This window comes from Maniola jurtina, chromosome Z (genome assembly GCF_905333055.1).
Source record: "Maniola jurtina chromosome Z, ilManJurt1.1, whole genome shotgun sequence".
Lineage (NCBI taxonomy): Eukaryota > Metazoa > Arthropoda > Insecta > Lepidoptera > Nymphalidae > Maniola > Maniola jurtina.
Genome location: NC_060058.1, coordinates 4,676,890 through 4,696,319, shown reverse-complemented (window position 1 = coordinate 4,696,319; position 19,430 = coordinate 4,676,890). Strand labels below are relative to the sequence as shown.

Here is a 19,430-nt window from a genome sequence, read left to right as displayed (position 1 = left end):
AAAAGAGGGGTGTTATAAGTTTGACGTGTGTAGGTGTCTGTGTATCTGTCTGTGGCATCGTAGCTCCTAAACTAATGAATTTATTAGTAACATGTGTTGCTAATAAATTATGGAGACCTTATGAGAATACATGATTTCTTTTTTTTTTTTTTTAATTGAAAATATTACAATAAAACTTAAAGCTAGCCTTATCTAATTACTGTACAAATCATGCCCGCGTGGAATGGTGCCAAGAATACTGGCTGCATTTCCGCGTTGGACAGCCAGGCTGATCCGTTGCGCAAAAAATGAGCCAGCCCTTCTGTCACCCGATGAGGCTATTAAACGCGGTGAAATGTCTCGTAAAAATTTCTTTGCACTAAGACTCCATGGCCCCAGGGTCTCCACGGCAAACGGAACAAAAATGTAACTCTCAATAAGAGAGGCATACTTGCGCCGCTTGCCGTTTTCAGCCATTTCTGCTGCGGCTCCCGGTCTTGATACTGTCTCCCTGATATGACACGGGGCCAATGTGTCAACGCACGTTGCGTCCCACATTAGCGCCCGTCCCCGTTCCCAGGGAACCAGCGTCAATCCATCAGGTCTCTTGCCATCATCCCGACTAATCCCTGCCGGCTCAATGAGCGCAGGAACGTCTATGGTGGCAAGAGCCCTTTTGATCGTGTCGTTAAGAGAGCCATGCCTAAATAGCCTACCAGCGCTCCTTTGGCAAGAGAGTCCGTGAATTCCAAATTTATCAACCTCTTTTCCACACGGACATCTGTGCTGATGGCACAGCGGTGTTCCCAATCTGAGACCTAGAGCCACACGAAAACTTTCATTATCTAAAAGGGTGCCGAGATTTTTGGATGGCAAGGCATGAAGCCAATACCCAGATTCCTTTTCCGATAATGCTAGGAGCCTGGCTTGATCTCTGTCACTTGTAAGATTTTGCAGCAAATTTGAATGTGTCAGCTGAACCAATGGCAAATCCCAAAGTTTTTGTGTAGAACGTTCCTTTGGAATATCGACATTGGGACATCTGACCTTCCAACTCTCTAGGGCCTCTGTGGCATAGGTCAATGATATTGAATTTGATTTGAGAATTTGAGAGCTAAGCTCTCTTATACTATGCACAGAGGACAGAAAAGCTGGAAGAGCTACACTGGAAATTTTCCTCACGCCGATGCCACCGTACTTGACCGGTAAAGTAGCTTGGTTCCAGGAGTGCTCATCAAAAGTTAAATTTAGAATTTGTTCTAGTGTACTTTTAAGGGTGGCATCCATATTATCGAGTAGTCCAGGAAATTTCCAAATTGGGCTCGCGCGAAGGATATAAATTAATTTAGGTACGAAAAGGCAATATTTTAGGATCGAAAATGCAATGTGAGAATTTAGAGCGCCCAATTTGTCGGTATTAGCCGAAAATGTTCTAATTTTTTGATCCAAAAGTGGTTGTATGGATTCATTATAAAGAGGAGCACCAAGGAGGCAAAGTGAATGTTTATCGAGTATCTTAATGCTAGGGGTAATTTCGTTAAATAAATCAGAGGCCAATCGTATTCTATCTTGCGACAGTTTTTCTGTGAAAAACAATTCGCATTTCGAAAAATTTAGTTCTAAACCAATTTTGCCAAACTGTTGCTTAATATGGTTAAGATCTTTTAGAACGTCATCCACGTTGCCCCCAATGGTTCCATCATCAAGATACCATATGTTAAATTTAGATGTTAAATTTGAAATATGGTTATGGATCCCTAAGCTGAACAGGGCCGGACCTAAAGGATCCCCCTGCTGAACGCCTACAGAAGACTTAATATCGCTATCTCCAAAAAATAATTTTGAAGCTGAGCTGTAACATTGCCAGACATATGGATAAATTTCAGGAAGTTGCGTTGAGACTTCGGTCAGCAAAGTTGCCCTGTCCAAAGAATTAAAGGCATTCTTTACATCTACTTTCAGCAGTACCTCAACCTCGCCATTCGCTAAGAATGTACGAGCCGAATGAACTGCTGCTTCACAACCTCCTTTACTGCCGAATCCAACTTGAATAGGTTGGAATTTATCCTTTAGGGTTTATTTATTCATGATTTCTTAATATAAATCTTAGATTAGTTACGTCTGTATTTTTAATCAACATATTAAAATATTATGTTTTTTTTAAATGATTTTTAAGAAATTTACATATCCAAGAATAATTTCTGATTGAATTTATTTGATTTTTGAGAGTTTTTCTCCAAAATTGCAAAATTTAGTAAATTGAGTAAATTATTATGTAGGTACATACCTAATTACTTAAATACTTGGATATTATTCTATCATTTGCACTGAACATAAGTGACGAGTGATGGTGACTGATTGTAGATTGTAATTCCGATTACTATGTGATGAATATGTACGCTGAGTAAAAAGATTTATATATTAACTTGTAGGTTATAGTTATATAATATCCAAATCCATATCCATACTAATATTATAAACGCGAAAGTGTGTCTGTCTGTCTATCTGTATGTCTGTCTGTTTGCTACCTTTTCACGGCCCAACAGTGTAACCGATTCTGACGAAATTTGGTACAGCGTTAGCTTATATCCCGGGGACGGACATAGGCTACTTTTTGTCCCGGAAAATCAAAGAGTTCCCACGGGATCGATAAAAATCTAAATCCACGCGGACGAAGTCGCGGGTATCCTCTAGTTTAATATAATCTACGAGTTCATAGTTCTGAATACAAAAATATTTGCAGATATTAGATGAAACATATATTTACTTATGATATCATCGCTTTTCAACAAAAATATAAAACAGTTGTTAGCATATTTCTGCAGAAGGATCTGGGAGCCCGCCGCATTATTACTTGTTTCAAGAAACATTATGTGATAAATGGAGAGGGATCACGACCTTCAGCAATGAAGAATAAATGCAGACAGAGAGAACAGGTTACATCTACAATCTTTAGGGCGGATCAAATAGCTTTCACAGATTCGAATCGGAAGAGTGAATAACCGCTCTTAGGCTGACATCTTTAAAGCGTACTTTGACTTTGCTCAGACTTTACTTTCGAGCTAAGACAACGTCGGTATTGATAGAGCCAAATTCTAAGTCGTGCTGAGTGCGTGCGTAGCAGAGCCTAAGTCAACTAAATCGACGACTTACGAAAAACTTAGGATGTTAACCTAACAAAACTTACGGTTCAAAATTTACTACACCATTCGAACTGCAAAAAACTGTTCCGAATTCACTTGTTGTTATAAAATATAAACGATCATTCAGAAAAACTTTAAATGCATAGAATAACAAAATAAAACATCTTTGACCTTGATATCAAACGTCACTTGACAACTTACGGCTGGCCGACGAAATGGTCCGTTTCCAAGTGCTCTTTAGTTAAAATAAAAATGAGTTAAAATATACTTTTATCTCTCTTTAAACACGTTTGTTCCTATTAAATCTAATCGAAATTATGTTGGGATGAACAACAGTTCGAGCAAAGTCAAAGTACGGTCTATAGATCTCACCCTTACTGTTTAGGTAAGTATATTTTGCATATTGTGTGTATAATGTAAGTATCTATGATATAGTATAATTAAGCTAGTTACTACATATATGAACTATTAAATATAACATTTTGGAATCACACAGCTTTTCCTACAAAGCAACCACGTTTCTCATTATTTTATTAACCCCCGACCCAAAAAGAGGGGTGTTATAAGTTTGACGTGTGTATCTGTGTATCTGTGTGTCTGTGTATCTGTGTATCTGTATATCTGTCTGTGGCATCGTAGCGCCTAAACGAATGAACCGATTTTAATTTACTTTTTTTTGTTTGAAAGGTGGCTTGATCGAGAGTGTTCTTAGCTATAATCCAAAAAAATTGGTTCAGCCGTTTAAAAGTTATCAGCTATTTTCTAGTTTTCTTGTAGAAAAGAAGGTTAGATAACCCTTAGGTTCATAATATTCAAGTGTCAATTGACAAATGTCAAGCTGTCAAGATGGACGTTGCCTAGGTATACATAATTATTTATTTGAAAATGATTTGTCGGGGGTGTTGAAAATTTTTAATTTACACTTGTTTTAATCTAGTAGGAGTTGAAATTGATTATATGTCTAAAATCGAAATGACATTACATGACAGGACCAAGGACAGGACATAACCTCATGAGTCATGACCCATTTTAAATGTTAGGGTTGGCACAATCTTTAAAAAACTGGACAGTGGACATGTTACAATTAGTGTTCCGAAAAGCACAGAACTTTTTTTTTAATTATATAGACTAGCGCTTGGCTGCAATCAGACCTGCTAGCTAGTGATGATGCAGCCTGCGATGGAGCGCGCTTGCCTAAAAGATGCCTATTCACTCTTGACTTGAAGGTACCCATATTATAGGTGGAAAGGAAAACTGATGCCGGAAGGGCGTTCCATATCCTAGCGGTTCGGATTAGAAAAGAAGAAGCAAATCGCTTCGTAAGTGTTCGAGGAGTTTTGACTATACGTCTGGATGCAGACCTTGACGATACCTGGCGGTACGATGCAGATGGTAGAAAGGTGAAGGAGGAACCAGGTCAAAGAGTTCTTGTGCACACTGGTGATAAACCTAAATCAATTTATATATCAAACTAGCAAACCCGGCGAACTCCGTTTCGCCACTTGGTTTGTAGTACATGCTATGAAAAAAGATTTTCACGCTTTTCTGTTGAAATTTTTCCTGAATTTTCTTTGCTATAAACCACACGGAGCCCGAGACCTTTCCAACGAATGCAAAACCGTGGAAATCGGTTCGTGCGTTATGGAGTTATAGCGTCAGGAAGGAAAACCCGACTTATTTTTATATAGTAGATAGTCATTCTTCTTTAATAGGTAATACTTACAGATTATTTGTTATGAAATGACTATAATATCATGATTGTGGCTCTTATAACTTACAAGTTAGAAAAGTGATGAAGGTTGAGTGAGAAACGGTTGAGTTCACTGAGTTAACATAGAAATGAAAGTATTTTTCTTACGTAGCTAGGTAAATAGGTAGATGCTAGTTATACTTGTTGTAAAGTTTTCGAGTGCCAACCCTTATCACAATCAATATTTAGTTGCAACTTGCAAAGTACGAATGTAGATATATTGAATGCACATTCATGTGATAAGGCCGACGCAACTAATGATAGTCCACCATTATTATAAAGTACTCTTTAAATACTCGACAAGCATAAATAACGCAACATAGCTCAATAAATGAAATCAGGTCACGTGTAGGTATATGGCATGATGTTACGAGTCAAGCCCGAATTTCAATCATTGGATCATTATTCTATAATATCTGAGATAAATACTCTGAACTGATCACTACAGATTTATAGTGTAATATTTATAGATGATGCCCGCGACTTTGATTTTTTGGGTTCCGTACCTCAAAAGAGAAAAACTATAACCCGACTACGAAAAAAATGAAACAACTTGAACCAGATTTGGTACAAGTAAAATAAACTCAAAAGAAAGAAACAAGATAGAACCTACTTCAAAAGGAAAAATGGACCCCTTATAGGATCACTTTGTTTTCTGTCTGTCTGTCTGTCTGTCTGTCCGTTCGTCCGTCGGTCGCGTATGTCAAGAAAACCTATAGGGTACTTCCCGTTGAACTAGAATCATGGAATTTAGTAGGTAGGTAGCAAAAGTAAAGGAATAAATCCAAAAACCGTGAATTTGTGGTTACATCATAAAAAAGAAATTAAAAATGTGTTTAAATTTTCTAAGATAACTTTACCAAGTGGGATATCATATGAAAGGGCTTTACTTGTCCATTCTAAAACAGATTTTTATTTTTATATTTTTTTATGCATAACAGTTTTTGATTTATCGTGCAAAAAGTCGGAAAAAATACCCGAAACCCTCGGTGCGCGAGTCTGACTCGCATTTGGCCGGTTTTTTTAAAGTAAGATAACTATACCAAGTGGGGTATCCTATGAATGGGCATTACCACATTCTGAAAGGATTTTTATTGATTTTTATACCTAACTAGCCGATGCCCGCGACTTCGCCCGCGTGGATTTAGGTTTTTCGAAATCCCGTGGGAACTCTTTGATTTTCCGGAATAAAAAGTAGCCTATGTGCTAATCCAGGATATTATCTATCTCCATTCCAAATTTCAGCCAAATCCGTCCAGTAGTTTTTGCGTGAAGGAGTAACAAACATACACACACACACACACATACAAACTTTCGCCTTTATAATATTAGTGTGATAGTTTTGGATTTATCATGCAAAATGTTGCAAAAATACCCGAGTAGGGCCCCCGGTGCGCGAGTCTGATTGGCATTTGGCCGGTTTTTCGTGATAAAAATGGCCATTTACAGGATGCGACACGGTTGGTTCCATGCACTGGATTTGCCGCTCTCAGCGCTGCGCTAAGCTACCGCTCAATGCAGAAGAGTCATGGTCAGTCATGCAGATAAAGCGATGCACCTATTTAAAACTTAAATGAGAAAGAAAAGAATAAAGAGTTCTACGCTAAAGAGACAATACCGGTCAAGGGCGATTCGGATCTCGCACTAAGGGATCCATAATACCCACCGACTTTAAGAAAAATATAATGTTTATTAATATAGTGGTTTAATATAATGGTTAAAAATTAAATAGATAAGCGCATTGTTTCAAAGAACTTGCTCATTTTGTCATTGAATATGGTTAAATTAGTCACAGCTATTATTTGTCGATGTGCCACTCGTTCAATGCCTGTGGATTTTGTGCTGTGATAGTAATATTTACTCAGAATTCCGAAAGACCTTACAATAGTTAATATCCTCAGCATTTTTCCACAGGCGAACCTAAATATGAAACAAAGATGTAGAAAACAGTGCTTGGCTATCTTTAGATACGTCATCCGACCAGAAATGAGAAAATCTGTTGAAAATCCAGTGTTCTTTAAACCTTTCTAGGAGTCGCGAAGCCAACTCACCCTATGAACTCTATGAATTGATAGACATTTTGGTCCCAACGTGGAATAGCGATTCGCACCAGAAAATGCAAGTTAGGTAGGAGACTGGCACAAAGTGGTTGGATGACCTCAAGCGAGTCGCAGCAGCCTCGACACAATAAGACCGTGTTTTTTGATGACGGCTGAAATGAGGAAGACAGGGGACACGACAAGTATTCAATGCGTCACGCATCGATTCTAAACAATAACCTATGTGCACCAATTCTAAACAATAACCTATATTTCTTGTAACACGTGCGTTTCCAATAACGATTAATTCTGGAGCACCAAGTTCACTTATGATTAATTATTGAATGGAGGTAGGTACATGTATATAGTGCTGAGGGTATTATCGATGCACAAAGTGGGAACACAGTACTGCTATTCACTGCTAGTTCAGTGGCAAAATGACCATGCATACCTAAAGCACGGTAATATTATCTACAGTATTCTAACTCGGCCGTATCTTTGAAATAAATACCTACAGCTGCGCGGTACGTAAACATGCGATAGGGCTGCCTGCCGCCAGCAGTTTAATTTTTGCCTACTTTGTATTTCCATCTAGTTTTGTGATTGTAAAAATACTTTTCTTATATAAACAAATAAAATACTTTGTGAATTGCATAGGAAATGTTCAATAAAAATGCGTGTTGTTTTTTGATTGGTAGATTTAATTAAAAAACCATGTTTATGATTGAATAACAAATCGGTCTTATACATTTGAGACCGAAAAATATTTGCGCCTCGATTGAGACGTAGGAAATTAAACGAACGTTACGAATTATTAAATTTTTAAGTTTAAAAAATCCGCATTCTAGTTTAAAGCTTTTAATTAAAAATTGTTTTGGGAAACATGGACAAGATGGAGAAAAAGAAATATCTTTTACTTGGTTATAGATACCTGCAGCTACTTTACAATTTATATATTTGGTTTTAAATGAAGTTCGGAATATTTTCTCCATTTTTTCTATATATTCCACAAAATCATCGCTGGGTACTATCAAAAAAGTTTGCGAATTAATCTCATTGTAGTCCCGGTACTTTAAATACCGACATTCTGAGCTGAAATTGTGGCTTCTTTGATCGGGTTTCACATACAACGAAAAAATCGCGCGGTTATTGTTAGAAAAACAAAACACCGCCCGTTCGTCACTGTGGCACAGTCGCGACTGTCTGCGTGTCGAGCGCCTGCCGACATCGAGGTGCGTAGGTATAGCTCGCATTTCGTCCGATTGTATGAAGTTGGAATACTGTATACATAATATTACCGTGCCTAAAGCATTTACCATTGGGTAACAAGATTTTCAAATTGATACGAATGAGAATAACGTTTAGTCCTATGTTTCTGCAGAGCGCATTGCATTTGTGCAGGGTAAGTCTAGTGTAGGTCAAGTTGTTTACGGTAGGTTGTTACGTCTTGAAATCTCTTGGTTTTTAAGGTTCCTTACAGAAATAAATAGTTATTTTACAATTTTCCACACCATCACTGTTCAGACATTAACAGGGCTCTCTCCGTCACTCGTTTCATACAATCGTAGTTCCAATTCCATTTGAATATTAAGCAACCAAAGTCCATGAAATATTGCAGACAAATTCTAGAAACTAATATCTGTGTCTAAACAGGGTTCAAATCAAATCCTGAGTTCAAATAAAATATAATAAGCCTTAATATAAATATTCAAATGAAATTGGAACTACGTTTGTATGAAGCGAGTGACGGAGAGACCCCTCTTAACCTTAAAATAATCAGAGATTGCATATTTAATGTTGTAGTATGGTTGTAGTACATTTATAATCACGCTTCACGCAAATAAGTAGCGAACAGTATGTAGTGGTATATAGAAACATACTGCCAAAACATCGATGACGTCAGCGCTCTCCATAAATAGTTTCACTGTTCGTAAATAGATTTACAAGAGCCCAATACGCCGATATAACTATCAATTCAATAAATGCGGAGTGTTTGTCAACAGCACTTCTTTCGATCTGAATAAGCAGCTAGTGGCAGTGATGACGTTCTGTATCTAATTATTTCATAAAAATATTGTAGGCATGTAGGCAAGAAAAATTTGTAGACGACGCGATGTAAAACCTTTTTCATACATGACTTTGGACGTCCATGGACGTATTATAACCCCGGACCAGTAACGTCAAATTTAATTTGAAGCCTCCGGGATCATCAAAATAGCGTATGGGCGGAGCCTGAATGAGTGTTAGAGCTAGCCTTATCGATACTAAAATACTCGATAAAAATTGACGTAATTTTATTTTGAAAAACATAATATAGTATTCGTATTTTATATCAATAGTTCATGTGAAACCTTAAAAACGACGATAGGTATATATTATAGCTTGTTAGTTGGTCCAGCTATAGGTACACCAACTAACATGCAATAATAATGGCTAATAATGGTTAAAAATATTATAGTAGGGGAACCCAAGAGGGAATTTCGGGATTTACTCGACACGTCAGATTAATATATAGGGGGATACCTTGTACCCGGCTAAGTACCTCCGCCAAATATGAGCCTCATATATAAGGCCGCCCGTCAAGTATAAAGGATCAGATTAGTAAAAAAAATTTATCATCAGAAATTCTCGAGCGCGTCAGGTTAAGATAGGGTGAGTTAATTACATGCTAAAAAGTGTATATTCCAATAATCTGACAATTTGAGAGTGACGTAAAAAAAGGGGAGGGCTACAAAGTTGTAAAAAAAACTTCATCTCGACATTCTCCAGCTGTTCTACATTGTATCTGTTTTACATTGTAATGGTAAAGACCTTTCATATGATATTCCACATGATATAGTAAGGTGTCTTACTTTGAAAATGAAAAACACATTTAAATTTTTTAATGATGTAATTCACGGTTTTCAGATTTTTTCCTTTACTTGTGCTATAAGATCTACCTTTCTGCCAAATTTCATGATTCTAGGTCCACGGGAAGTACCCTATAGGTTTTCTTGACAGACACGACGGACATTTAGAAAAAAAAAAATTTTCTACATTTATATCACCAAATATTTAAAAATATATTTAAAACAATATTATTTTAATCGCATATAGTAAGCATATTTATGGGTACTTAGGTAAATTTAGATTTAACCAATTTTTAGGGTTCCGTACCTCAAAAGTAAAAACGGAACCCTTATAGGATCACTTTGTTGCCTGCCTGTCTGTCTGTCAAGAAACCTATAGGGTACTTCCCGTTGACCTAGTATCATGAAATTCGGCAGGAAGCTGATCTTATCGCACAAGTAAAGGAATAAATCCGAAAACCAGGAATTTGTAGTTACATCATTAAAAAAAATTAAAATGTGTTTCAATTTTCAAAGTAAGATAACTATACCAAGTGGGGTATTAAATGAAAGGGCTTTACTTTCTAAAACAGATTTTTATTTAATTTTATGCATTGATTTTTCGTGGTTTTTTTTTTTTAGGTTTTTGATTTATCGTGGAAAATGTCAAAAAAATACCTGAGTACGGAATCCTCGGTGCGTGAGTCCGACTCGCACTTGGCAGATTTTTTGTATGATGTAAACACAAATTCAGTCAAATTTCATGATTCTAGGTCAACGGAAATTACTCTCTAGGTTTCTTGACAGACAGACAGATACACGGATAGACTACAAAATGATCCTATAAGAGTTCCTTTTTGCCTTTTTAGGTACGGAAATCCAAAAACAAAACATACATAAAGTCTAGAGAGTTATGTATAATAATAAACAAATAGTATAGGATTATTTGAAAAATAAATTATTTTTTTGAGATAAAAATAGCCTTTGTCCGTCCCCAGGATGTAAGCCATCTTTGTACTAAAAGCATCAAAATTGGCTAAACGAAAGCGTGAAAAGCCTGAGCGGATCAACAAGAAAGAAGAATATAATAAAAATATTATGGTTTGAATGCGAACAAATGTCAGTTTATGTACTCGTTAAGTTTTTGGTAATACAATATTCTAGGTACTCGGCCTATTGTTGATAATAAATAATAAAAAATGTTTGCTAGTCCAACTCGCACTTGGCCGTTTTTTTTTTCTGTCATACGCTTAAGAATTAGTAATTTAAAAGATTCAACATTTTGGGATTTAACATTTTGCGAGTTGAAATTTAACATTATGGGATTCAACATTTTGGGAATTGAAATTTAACATTTTGCGAATCCAACATTTTGGGATTCAACATTTTGCAACTCTGAAATTCAACATTTTGCAAATTCAACAATATGAGAATTCAACATTTTAGGAATTCAACATTTTGAGCCTGAAGGTTATCTTTGCCAACAATGGCAAAAATCTAGCAATATTTGGTAAACCTATGCAATCATAACTTGGTATATATTCAAATGTGCACAATAGATAAATATTTGAAACAGTATTTAACTACGCATAGAATTTCACGCGAACGTTCTAGTGTTAGGTATAAATTATACTAGAAACTTGTTGATTGTAGTTGTAACCAAAGAGTTTAAGTAATATGTCATTTTTCCCGGATTAATAATAATTCAAATATACTTTTGTTTTAGTGTAATCCTGGAGTGTGCAGAGTGGACAACCTAGATAAAATATTAACGAGAAGACGTGACCATTTTAATTGTTATGGAACAAACCGTAAACACATTAACATCAGACACAGGATACGACGCACACCACTGCAAACATACACTTTAGCTTGAAGGTAACATTTTCACTCAATACTTGTAAAAGAATTATAAACTTGGGTTCAACTAGTAATAGGTACTATTTTCGGAAAAAATAATTTACAACAAAAATCACCACTATCTCGAAAGATTCACTTCAATAAACATTAAACACTAACCAAAAGTACTATGCAGTAGGGGTGCTCCGTGCTCGATATGTATCGATATCTCAAAAAATATCGATATATACACTCGATATATCGAACTGACCTGATGTCATCGTATCATCTGATATCGATTATAGTATCGATATAATTATTTCATCCCATATATTATACTATATATAGCTCAATTACCACTCACTCACTCACTCACTCATTGACATAATTGTTCTCCTAGAAAGAGACGGAAAATGATATAATGATGTAGGGGAGATGTGTTCGGTTTCGGGAACCCTCTGGGGAAAAATTATGACATTTCAGAAAAACAAGATGGCGGCCGAGGTGATTTTTGCAGCTCCGTTGTTTTCCAACCGATTTCGTAGAATTTTGCAAACTTTCAAGAAATTGGTTAAAAATTAATAAAAAAAGTAGAAAAAATTGAAAAAACAAAATGGCGGCCGAGCCGTAGCGTTTTCAAAATTTTGATTTTTCGACCCCGAACCGCGGCGCCACAGATCCGAAACGGGGTAATCGAGGATAATTATTTTTTTTGATTTCGCCCACGATTATCCTGTATTTTGACAGAACGGGAGTGATTTTTAAAAATTCAAGATGGCGGCTGTCGTGGCGGCCGTTTTGTTAGAGGTACGAAAAAACGCAATTTTAAAAGTTAAATATCTGAAAGTTAGCAACATCGGAGCGATTCGGCTTCTATGTAGCGATTGTACGTATAGGCTCGAGGTATAGATTGGAGGAAAAAAATTACCCCATTTTTCGGGAAATTTCAAGATTTTCGGGAAACTGTAAAAAATCGAAATACGGACTTTTCGCAAAATCCGAGTATGAGCGATTACGTGTTTTGCTCGTACAAATGACATTTGGGTATTTTTGTCACCGGAGACTGGCAACACTGGAATTTATCAAAGTAAAAGTGATTTTCGACACGGTCTTTTTCACGGTATCCCCTTTCGCGTGGGTGCGAGCGAGAGGAAAGATTGAAACGTCATCGGGAGCGGTATATCCTGTAGTTAATAGGAAAATTATGAAACCGTGTAAAATCTTTCTGTGAAACGAGTTGGCGGCCATTTTGTATTTTTTTTAATTTTTCGAAATTTTGACCACGTTTTTGAGGCAGTTGGCAACATTTTGGAAAGTCAGTATGTATGAATCGATTGTGTATCTCGGCTTGCAGTATGGAGATATTCAACCGGTGTTGCCACTTTTGGGGAGATTTTCGAGATTTTCAACTAAGAAACTCCTGTAAAATTTTGTATGAAAATTTTTTTTTTCACTGATGGTGTCAGATAGAAAACAAAAACTTAGTAAGCCAAAATTATGGAGAGAGCTGATGATTGAGGATATCGGAAACGGGTGAAGGGCCTGCTTAAGGTATTGAAGATAGGTGGGGGGTGCTCGAGCAAATGTCATTCATGACGTCATCCAATTGCCAAAAAGCTGAAAAAAAATTCAAAATGGCGAAAAAAAGATGGCCGCCATACAAATTTCGCCGGTGTCCAGCTCGGAGGGTATAAAAGATGGAAGTGTGGTTTCTTGGCAAGAGATGATCAGGGCCCGAAGGTTTACTCGATGAATAGAAAAAAAATTCAAAATGGCGGAATTTATTTTTCCATACATTTTGTATGGCGAATATTGAATGTCTCATTCTCCTAGAAAGAGACAGAAAACGATACATTGATGTATGGGAGATATGTTTTGGTGCGCGATATGAGTAGGGGAAAATTATGACATTTCAGAAAAACAAGATGGCGGCCGATATGATTTTTGCAACTCTTTTGTTTTCCAACCGATTTCGTTGAAACTCGCAATCTTTGAAGAATGTAGTAAACGATTAATAGAAAAAGTGGAAAATTTTGGAAAAACAAGATGGCCGCCGTACAAATTTCGTCGGTGTCTATCTCGGAGGCTATAAAAGATGGAAGAGTGGTTTCTTGGCAAAAGATGATCAGGGTCCGAAGGTCTACTCGGTGGAACAAACTCTGCATGCTCGCGGACCACTTTAGTGGTCCGCGCACCCACGCACCCTACATTATTAACCTCAACTACCCCGTTTTTACAAAAAATGATATGGATGTCGTTTTCAGAGTTTTCCAGCGTGCTGATTTTGATAATGACATTTATTTTGAAATCCAAGATGGCGGACATGCACTTTTTAAGAAAAAAATTGATATGGGTGTCGATTTGTGGGTTATTGTGGTGAATTGTGTATTTTTAATAAATAAATTTGGTAAAATATAATAAAGTTAACATAACCACGTCACGCGAGCTGCTTTAGCAGCTCGCGCACCGAGCAAAAGCTAGTTATACTATATATAGCTCGATTACCACTCACTCACTGACTGACTCATTGACATAATTGTTCTCCTAGAAAGAGAAGGAAAATGATATAATGATGTAGGGGAGTTGTGTTCGGGTGGGGGAATCGACTGGGGAAAAATTATGACATTTCGGAAAAACAAGATGGCGGCCGACGTGATTTTTGCAGCTCCGTTGTTTTTTAAGGGACTCCGTTCAAATTCGCAACTATTAAAGAATGTAGTAAACGATTAATGGGAAATGTCGAAAAAATTGGAAAAACAAGATGGCGGCCGAGTCGTAGCGTTTCAAAATTTTTGATTTTTCGACCCCGAACCGCGGCGCCACAGATCCGAGACGGGGTAGTCGAGGATAACTATTTTTTCGTGTTTCGCCCACGATTATCCTGTATTTTGACAGAACGGGAGTGGTTTTAAAAAATTCAAAATGGCGGCTGTCATGGCGGCTGTTTTGTTCGAGGTACGAAAAAACGCAATTTTAAAAGTTAAATATCTCAAAGTTGGCAGCATCGGAGCGATTCGGCTTCTATGAAGCGGTTGTACGTATAGACTCGAGGTATAGATCGGTGGGAAAAAATTACCCCATTTTTTGGGGAAATTTCAAGATTTTCGGGAAATTGTAAAAAATCGAAATACGCACTTTTAGCAAAATCCGAGTATGAGCGATTATGTGTTTTGCTCGTACAAATGACATTTGGGTATTTTTGTCACCGAAGACTGGCAACACTGGAATTTATCAAAGAAAAAGTGATTTTTGGCATGGTCTTTTTCACGGTATCCCCTTTCGCGTGGGTGCGAGCGAGAGGAAAGATTGAAACGTCATCGGGAGCGGTATATCCTGTAGTTAATAGGAAAATTATGAAACCTTGTAAAATCTTTCTGTGAAACGAGTTGGCGGCCATTTTGTATTTTTTTTTATTTTTCGAAATTTTGACCACGTTTTTGAGGCAGTTGGCAACATTTTGGAAAGTCGACATATATGAATCGACTGTGTGACTCAACCAGCAGTATCAAAATATGTAAACAGTGTTTCCACATTTGGGGAGATTTTCGAGATTTTCCCCAAAAACTCCTCCTGTAAAATTTTGTATGAAATTTTTTTTTTCCACTGATGGTTTCGTATAGAAAACAAAAAAAAAATCGAGGAAAAATTTGGAAATAGCTGATGATCGAGGATGTCGGAGACGGGTGAAGGGTCCGCTCAAGGTATTGAAGATAGGTGGGGGGTGCTCGACCAAATGTCATTCATGACGTCATCCAATTGCCAAAAAGCTGAAAAAAAATTCAAAATGGCGAAAAAAAGATGGCCGCCATACAAATTTTGCCGGCGTCCAGCTCGGAGGGTATAAAAGATGGAAGTGTGGCTTCTTGACAAAAGAGGATCAGAATCCAAAGTTCTACTCGATGAATAGAAAAAAAATTCAAAATGGCGGAATTTATTTTTCCATACATTTTGTATGGCGAATATTTTATGTTTTATTCTCCTAGAAAGAAACAATAAACGATACGATGATGTTCGGGAGATATGTTCGGGTGCACGATATGAGTAGGGAAAAATTATGATATTTCAGAAAAACAAGATGGCGGCCGACGTGATTTTTGCAACTCTTTTGTTTTCCAACCGATTTCGCTGAAACTCGCAATCTTTGAAGAATGTAGTAAACGATTAATAGAAAAAGTGGAAAATTTTGGAAAAACAAGATGGCCGCCGTACAAATTTCGTCGGTGTCTATCTCGGAGGCTATAAAAGATGGAAGAGTGGTTTCTTGGCAAAAGATGATCAGGGTCCGAAGGTCTACTCGGTGGAACAAACTCTGCATGCTCGCGGACCACTTTAGTGGTCCGCGCACCCACGCACCCTACTTTATTACCCTCAACTACCCCGTTTTTACAAAAAATGATATGGATATCGTTTTCAGGGTTTTTCAGGGTGCTGATTTTGATAATGACATTTATTTTGAAATCCAAGATGGCGGACTTACATTTTCTACAAAAAATAGAAATGCCTGTCATTTTATGGGGGTTTTCGGGGTGAATTATGTATCTTAATAGATCAATTTGGTTTCATATAATAAAGTTAACCTTACCACGTCACGTGAGCTGCTTTAGCAGCTCGCGCACCGAGCAAAACACTAGTTATACTATATATAGCTCGATTACCACTGACTCACTGACTGACTCATTGACATAATTGTTCTCCTAGAAAGAGACGGAAAATGATATAATGATGTAGGGGAGATGTGTTCGGTTTCGGGAACCCTCTGGGGAAAAATTATGACATTTCAGAAAAACAAGATGGCGGCCGAGGTGATTTTTGCAGCTCCGTTGTTTTCCAACCGATTTCGTAGAATTTTGCAAACTTTCAAGAAATTGGTTAAAAATTAATAAAAAAAGTAGAAAAAATTGAAAAAACAAAATGGCGGCCGAGCCGTAGCGTTTTCAAAATTTTGATTTTTCGACCCCGAACCGCGGCGCCACAGATCCGAAACGGGGTAATCGAGGATAATTATTTTTTTTGATTTCACCCACGATTATCCTGTTTTTTGACAGAACGGGAGTGATTTTTAAAAATTCAAGATGGCGGCTGTCGTGGCGGCCGTTTTGTTAGAGGTACGAAAAAACGCAATTTTAAAAGTTAAATATCTGAAAGTTGGCAACATCGGAGCGATTCGGCTTTTATGTAGCGATTGTACGTATAGGCTCGAGGTATAGATTGGAGGAAAAAAATTACCCCATTTTTCGGGAAATTTCAAGATTTTCGGGAAACTGTAAAAAATCGAAATACGGACTTTTCGCAAAATCCGAGTATGAGCGATTACGTGTTTTGCTCGTACAAATGACATTTGTGTATTTTTGTCACCGGAAACTGGCAACACTGGAATTTATCAAAGTAAAAGTGATTTTCGACACGGTCTTTTTCACGGTATCCCCTTTCGCGTGGGTGCGAGCGAGAGGAAAGATTGAAACGTCATCGGGAGCGGTATATCCTGTAGTTAATAGGAAAATTATGAAACCGTGTAAAATCTTTCTGTGAAACGAGTTGGCGGCCATTTTGTATTTTTTTTAATTTTTCGAAATTTTGACCACGTTTTTGAGGCAGTTGGCAACATTTTGGAAAGTCAGTATGTATGAATCGATTGTGTATCTCGGCTGGCAGTATAGAGATATGCAGTCGGTGTTGCCAGTTTTGGGGAGATTTTCGAGATTTTCAACTAAGAAACTCCTGTAAAATTTTGTATGAAAATTTTTTTTTTCACTGATGGTGTCGTATAGAGAACAAAAACTTAGTAAGCCAAAATTAGTGAGAGAGCTGATGATTGAGGGTTTCGGAGACGGGTGGAGGGCCCGCTTAAGGTATTGAAGATAGGTGGGGGGTGCTCGAGCAAATGTCATTCATGACGTCATCCAATTGCCAAAAAGCTGAAAAAAAATTCAAAATGGCGAAAAAAAGATGGCCGCCATACTAATTTCGCCGGCGTCCAGCTCGGAGGGTATAAAAGATGGAGGTGCGGTTTCTTGGCAAAAGAGGATCAGGATCCAAAGGTTTACTCGATGAATAGAAAAAAATTCAAAATGGCGGAATTTAATTTTCCATACATTTTGTATGGCGAATATTGAATGCCTCATTCTCCTAGAAAGAGACGGATAACGATACGATAATGTAGGGGAGATATGTTTTGGTGCGCGATATGAGTAGGGAAAAATTATGATATTTCAGAAAAACAAGATGGCGGCCGACGTGATTTTTGCAACTCTTTTGTTTTCCAACCGATTTCGCTGAAACTCGCAATCTTTGAAGAATGTAGTAAACGATTAATAGAAAAAGTGGAAAATTTTGGAAAAACAAGATGGCCGCCGTACAAATTTCGTCGGTGTCTATCTCGGAGAATATAAAAGATGGAAAAGTGGTTTCTTGGCAAAAGATGATTAGGGTCCGAAGGTCTACTCGGTGGAACAAACTCTGCATGCTCGCGGACCACTTTAGTGGTCCGCGCACCCACGCACCCTACTTTATTAACCTCAACTACCCCGTTTTTACAAAAAATGATATGGATGTCGTTTTCAGAGTTTTCCAGGTTGCTCATTTTGATAACGACATTTATTTTGAAATCCAAGATGGCGGACATGCATTTTTTAAGAAAAAATCGATATGGGTGTCGTTTTATTGTGTTTTCGCAGTTAATTTTGTATCTTAATAAATACTATCGTTTTAATACTTGTCAACCCAACCACGTCACGTGAGCTGCTTTAGCAGCTCGCGCACCGAGCAAAAACTAGTTATTATACTATATATAGCTCGATTACCACTCACTCACTGACTCATTGACATAATTGTTCTCCTAGAAAGAGAAGGAAAATGATATAATGATGTAGGGGAGATGTGTTCGGGTGGGGGAGTCGACTGGGGAAAAATTATGACATGACGGAAAAACAAGATGGCGGCCGAGGTGATTTTTGCAGCTCCGTTGTTTTCCAACCGATTTCGTAGGATTTTGCAAACTTTGAAGAAAGTAGTAAACGATTAATGGGAAATGTCGAAAAAATTGAAAAAACAAGATGGCGGCCGAACCGTAGCGTTTTCAAAATTTTGATTTTTCGACCCCGAACCGCGGCGCCACAGATCCGAAACGGGGTAATCGAGGATAATTATTTTTTTTGATTTCGCCCACGATTATCCTGTATTTTGACAGAACGGGAGTGATTTTTAAAAATTCAAGATGGCGGCTGTCGTGGCGGCCGTTTTGTTAGAGGTACGAAAAAACGCAATTTTAAAATTCGAATATGTCTAAGTTGGCAACATCGGAGCGGTTCGGCTTCTATGAAGCGATTGTACGTATGAACTTGAGGTATAGATTGGTGGGGAAATATTACCCCATTTTTAGGGAAATTTCAAGATTTTCGGGAAATTGTAAAAAATCGAAATACAGACTTTTCGCAAAATCCGAGTATAAGCGATTATGTGTTTTGCTCGTGCAAATGACATTTAGGTACTTTTGTTACCAGAGACTGGCAACACTGGAATTTATCAAAGTAAAAGTGATTTTCGACACGGTCTTTTTCACGGTATCCCCTTTCGCGTGGGTGCGAGCGAGAGGCAAGATTGAAACGTCATCGGGAGCGGCATATCCTGTAGTTAATAGGAAAATTATGAAACCGTGTAAAATCTTTCTGTGAAACGAGCTGGCGGCCATTTTGTATTTTTTTTAACTTTTCGAAATTTTGATCAAGTTTTTGAGGCAGTTGGCAACATTTTGGAAAGTCAATATGTATGAATCGATTGTGTATCTCGGCTGGCAGTATAGAGATATGTAGTCGGTGTTGCCAGTTTTGGGGAGATTTTCGAGATTTTCAACTAA

At 37.5% G+C, this 19,430-nt stretch overlaps 1 protein-coding gene across 3 annotated transcripts in view; it reads right to left on the bottom strand.

Annotated features, from left to right (window-relative positions):
* The window catches only part of LOC123880725 (general transcriptional corepressor trfA-like), an 89,769-nt gene extending 78,005 nt beyond the window's left edge, over nt 1–11,764 (bottom strand). For 2 of the 3 annotated variants that reach the window (XM_045929009.1, XM_045929010.1), the window contains exon 1: nt 11,550–11,762. The gene's annotated coding sequence lies outside the window, so the exon portion shown is untranslated. Of the gene's footprint in view, nt 1–11,549 lie in introns of all 3 variants that reach the window. The other variant, XM_045929008.1, reaches the window with a different exon arrangement.
* Nucleotides 11,765–19,430: the final 7,666 nt, after the last annotated feature.